Raw genomic sequence first — 6,000 nt, forward strand, 5'->3', positions numbered from 1 at the left:
GTTCTGAGATACCACCAAACTGGGGATGCCTCACATAACTGGAAAGCCATGGTTTATGGGAGCTGAGGGCCTGAGAGAGCAGGTACAAGCTAAAAATAATCATACTTTATGCATTAATAGAAATAATGGCAACAGTAATAATAGCTATCATTTATTGAGCACCCACTATGTAAGGTATGTTTCTAATACATATATATAATTATACTCACAGGATAGCCAAGCCTGGGGTGTTCTCACAAATGCTCATCACTGTTAATAATCAGAGTGTTGTCTATTAAATAGGAATGAGTTTTTATCTTCCTCCTGTTTAATTCTTAAAATTTTAATTCCAGTGTAGATAACATACAGTGTTATATTAGTTTCAGGTGTACAGTATAGTGATTGAACAGTTTCATATATTACTCAGTGTTCATCAAGATAAGTATACTCTTGGGTGCCTGGGTGGCTCAGTCCATTAAGTGTCTGCCTTCAGCTTAGGTCATAATCCCAGGGTCCTGGGATCAAGGTCGGCATCAGGCTCCCTGCTCAGTGGGGAGTCTGCTTCTTCCTCTCCCTCTGCCTTTCTCCCCACTAGTGTTCTTTCTCTCTCTCACTTGCTCACTCTCTCAAATAAATAAGTGTAAAAAAAAAAAGGTAAGTATACTCTTAATCCCCTTCATCAGTTTCACCCATTTCCTTACCCATCTCCCCTTTGGTAGCCATCCGTTTGTTCTCTGTAGTTAAGAGTCTATTTCTTTGTCTCTTTCTTTCCCTTTGTTCATTTGTTTTGCTTCTTAAATTCCACAAATGAGTAAAATCATATGGCATTTGTCTTTCTCCAACTGGTGTATTTCTCTTAGCATTATACTCTTTAGATCCATCCATATTGTTGCAAATGGCAAGATTTCATTTTTCATGACTGAATAATATTCAATCCTATTGTATATATATGCCACATTTTCTTTATCTGTTCATCTGTCAGTGGACACTTGGGCTGCTTCCATGGTTTGGCTATTGTAAATAATGCTGCAATAAACATAGGGATGTATATATCCTTTTAAATTAGTGTTTTCATATTCTTTGGGTAAACACCCAGTAGTGCAATTACTGAATAGTAGGGTAGTTCTATTTTTAACTTTTTGAGGAAACTCCATACTGTTTTCCACAGAGGCTGCACCAGTTTGCATTCCCTCCAACAGTGCACGAAAGTTCATTTTTCTCTACATCCACACCCATACTTGTTATTTCTTGAGTTTTTGATTTTAGCCATTCTGACAGGTGTAAGGTGATATCTTTGTGGTTTTGATTTGCATTTCCCTGATAATCAGTGATGTTGAGCATCTTTTTATATGTCTGTTGGCCATACCTGATGTCTTCTTTGGAAAAATGTCTGTTCATGTCTTCTGTCCATTTTTTAATTGAATTATTTGGTTTTTGTATAAGTTCTTTCTGTAGTTTGAATATTGGTCCTCTATCGGATATGTCATTTGCAATTATCTTCTCTCATTCAGTATGTTGTCTTTTAGTCTTATTGGTTGTTTTCTTTTACTGTGCAGAAGCTTTTTATTTTGATGTAATCCCAATAGTGTATTTTTGCTTTTGTTTCCCTTGCTTCAAGAGACATATCTAGCAGGATGTTGCTATGAACAATGCCAGAGAATTTACTGTCTGGGCTCTCTTTTAGGATGGTTTCAGGTCTCACATTTACATCCTTAATGCATTTTGAGTTTATTTTTGTGTATGGTATAAGAAAGTGGTCCAGTTTCTTTCTTTTACATGTAGCTGTCCAGTTTTCCCATCACCATTTGTTGACGAGACTATATTTTTCTCATTTCATATTCTTGCCTCCTTTGTCAGAGATTAATTGACCATATAATTGTGGGCTTATTTCTGGGCTCTCTGATCTTTTGATCTATGTGTCTACTTTTGTGCCAGTACCATATTGTTTTGATTACTACAGCTTTGTAATATAACTTGAAGTCTGGAATCGTGATACTTCCAGTTTTGCTTTTCTGTTTCAAGGTTACTTTGGCTATTCAGGATCTTTTGTGGTTTCATACAAATTTTAGGATTGTTTGTTCTAGTACTGTGAAAAATGTTGTTGGTATTTTGATAGGGATTGCATTAAATGTGTAGATTGCTTTGTGTAGTATAGACATTTCAACAATATTTGTTTTTCCAATCCATGAGCATGGAATGGCTTTCAATTTTTTTGTGTTGTCTTCAATTTCTTTCATCAGTGTTTTATAGTTTTCAAAATAAAAGTCTTTCACATTTTTGTAAGTTTATTCCTAGACATATTATTATTTTTGGTGCAATTGTAAATGGAATTGTTTTCTTATTTCTCCTTCTGCTGCTTCATTATTAGCATATAGAAATGCAATGGATTTCTGCACATTGATTTTGTATCCTCAACTTTACTGAATTCATTTATCAGTTTTTCCAACCTCTTGTTTAATTTCTTAATGTAAAAAAAAAATGAAGCTGATATGTATATAATGAAAGCAAATTTATGCACTATTAATACACTATTAGTAGCTATGCAAACAGATACAATTCTTTTATTTTTATTTTTTAAAAATTTTTTAAAGATTTTATTTATTTATGTGACAGAGAGAGACACAGAAGTGGGAGTGGGAGAGGGAGAAGCAGGCTTCCCACTGAGTAAGGAGCCTGATGCAGGGCTCAATCCCAGGACCCTGGGATCATGACCTGAGCCAAAGGCAGATGCTTAACCAACTGAGCCACCCAGGTGCCCTACAATTCTTTTAGAAAGCAATTTGGGTTTCTATCTTTTGTCTTTTAAGTCATAAAATGTTCATACCTTTTGACCTAGTAACTTCACTTCTTAGGAATCTATTCTAAGAAAATAAGCTAAAATATGTGGGGAATATGATAAGTACAAGATTTTTATCATAGCATTTAGGAAAATTGAAAATATCAAACATCAAATATCCAACTATAAAAAAAGTGTAAGTACATGGGCTTAAGAACTATCATGTTGTTGTTAAAACAGAGAAGAAAAGATTATTATGAAGACTACATATCAACCTGGAAAAAATTTATCTAGGCATATACATAGTTATTATAATGGGAATGAAAGGTAGGACATAGCACTTTATGTATATTCATGGCAGAATTATGCACAATTGCCAAAAAGTAGAGGTCGCCCCAAATATTCATTGATGTATGAATGGATAAACAAAATGTGGTATATCCATACAGTGGGCTATTAAAAGTGGGGTATACCCATAGAGTGCTTCCTTTAAAAGAAAGGCAATTCTGGGGCACCTGGGTGGTACAGTTGGTTGAGCCTTGGTTTCATCTCGGATCAAGATCTCCAATCGGTGGGGAGATTGAGACCCGTGTCAGGTTCTGCCCTTCGTGATAAGTCTGCTTGAGACTTTCCAGGGCAGAGTCTGCTTGAGACTTTTTCTCCCTCTCCCTCTGCCCGCCCCCCCCCAAATAAATAATCTTTTTTTAAAAAAAGAAGGCAATTCTGACACATGCTAATCTTGAAGATGAATCTTGAGGACATTATGCTAAGTAAAATAAGCCAATCACAAAAATGTGTGATTCCACTTATAGGAGGTATCTGGAGCAGTGAAATTCATAGAAACAGAAAGTAGAATGGTGGTTTCAGGGTCTGGGGGGAGAGAAGGAAATGAAGAATTGCTTAACTAACAGACTAAACTAATAGAGTTTCAGTTTTGCAAAATGAAAAACTGGAGATTGGTTGGTTGCACAACAATGTGAATATACTTAATACTACTGAACTGTATACCTAAAAAATTTTAAGAAAATAAATTTTATGTATATTTGACTACAACTAAAAAATGTTTAAGACTTTATGTATATTGTAATTATATGCCTATGAAAACTCCATATAAATAGGATAAATACACTTAAATTATATTAGTGGTTATGCTAAATGCCAAATTATGGAAGATTATTTATTATCTAAATTATAGTGGAAAATGTAAAAATAAAGAGTCGCCAGTAAAAAGTAATAGCTCAGTCTATATGTTTTTGGACTAGTGAACTCTGAGTCCTTGATATAAACTAGTGATTTCTAGCCAGAGCAGCTTATTGAGAGCAATTTGGGACTGAAATGGAAGTTTGAGGCTCTTTGATAGAGGTTCTGTTATCACTCCAGTTAAAGTGGTTGGCATACAGCATCATCAGATGGATAGATTTTTCTCCAGACCAAATAACATGCATAACCTAATTATACTTTCCTTTGCCTGTGACTGACAGGGCCTGCCAGAGCAGATGGTCCTGTAGCTCAGACCTAGAGGGTGCTTTTGTTTCTCATTGTTTCCTGTTTTTCTTGCTGTTGAAATATTGAACAATCAGTTCAGACTTCCTCTTATATCAGGTGTATATGTCAGTGTTCCAACCTCAGAGTAGAGGGATTTGGTTCCTGTCACAGGCTTCTGAAAAGAAGGCCAGGAAGATGTTACTTTATGGCTATGATTTATATGGCATTGTAGACCCCGTAGGGGTGAATTTATGTCCAAAAAGCACAGAATTGCTATGCCTGGTAAAGTGAGGAAAGAGCTCATTTCAGATCAAGGAAAATGAGGTGGTTTAAAACCAAACTCAAAATAAGCTGGAATTTCATAGAATAACTGTATTGTAGAGACCCTGGAGACAAACTGGATAATAAATGAATAAGTAGACTGGAGATTAGGGAAATTCAGCACTCTGCCATTTCCAACCAACATCTCCTGATCCCCAGTGCTCTTGAGGATATAGCCCTGCCTATGGAGATAGCAGACTCAGGAATGTTTAAAACCAAAGAAGATAAAAAATTTGGCCCTGTGATACCAGATACCAGAGAGAGGTCCCTTCAAATTCAGTCTGGATTTCCTTTAGCCAGGCTTACCAGGGGGAGCCTGCAACTCTCCCACGACAGTAGAATTAGGGGGCTTTTCTAGCTGTTGCTTCTTACCAGCCATCTCAGTCATTTCCTTTGTTTCCTCAGTATAGACCTAAGATTCTTATCCACATGCCTATCTTGTACTTTCTACCTGCTTTTAACCTAACTTGATAAAGTCCCTCCCTTCTTTCTAGTTTCTTATTGCCTCTCAGTATGTCATTTCAAAAATCCTCCCTTGCTATCAAGTTTCTGTTTCCTGTCTTTCCCTGATTATCAGGGTGCCTAGTGTGACTCAAGCCAGCCATGCTTAGGAAATGCAGCCCCATCTACATTTACCAGTCAGTGCTTCCATCTCCTTTCTTTCATGCCCACCTTGGAGCTATGCAGGAGTTGGTTAAGAACAAAACTGGCCAAAAGCCAGAAGCAGAGATATGATACTTTATTACACTTGCGGCATGTTTCTTTGAATTGCAGTTATCTGCTTCTAGACTGTACACTACTTAAGGGCAGGGTTTTATCTTCCTCAGCTTTGTATTCCACATAGCACCTGGCATCTTGCCCAGCAGAAGTACTTGATAACTAGTTGTTGTTTTTGTTTTTGTTGTTGGTAATGATGATGACAATGATGATGAACTTTCTTGCCTCTTTGAGCATCACATAAGACTGGTGAAGTATTAGTTGCCTTGAAGGAGACTTGTAATTTCCAGACCCTCACTGCTTAAGAATGGGAATAAGGAAATTCCACCTTCCATATGGAATTCAGCTCCCACTCCCACCCACTTTGACTCTGTGAGCAGAATTCCACAAGCAGAGTTGAGAGTTTTGAAATTCAGCACTGGCCCATGGGATCTTAGCCTCAGCCATGGCTCCTTACTAACCTTAATTCACAGACCAGGGATGGAAAATCTACCATCTCATGCACCACTGCACTGGATCAGAGAATGTATAGAAACATCCATGACTTCAGTAGGCTATGAGAGGCCACTGGTATTGTTTCTTAAAAACAAGGGCCATGTTTTCTATGAATATATTTCTATAAACATGAGGAAACAGAAAAGAAGCATCTGAATTAGCAGGGTTTGGGTCTTGGTTCCTCTATTCACTAGCTATGAAAATTTGGATAAACTACCTGATTTCTT

This window comes from Neomonachus schauinslandi, chromosome 2 (genome assembly GCF_002201575.2).
Source record: "Neomonachus schauinslandi chromosome 2, ASM220157v2, whole genome shotgun sequence".
NCBI classification, from domain to species: Eukaryota; Metazoa; Chordata; class Mammalia; order Carnivora; family Phocidae; genus Neomonachus; species Neomonachus schauinslandi.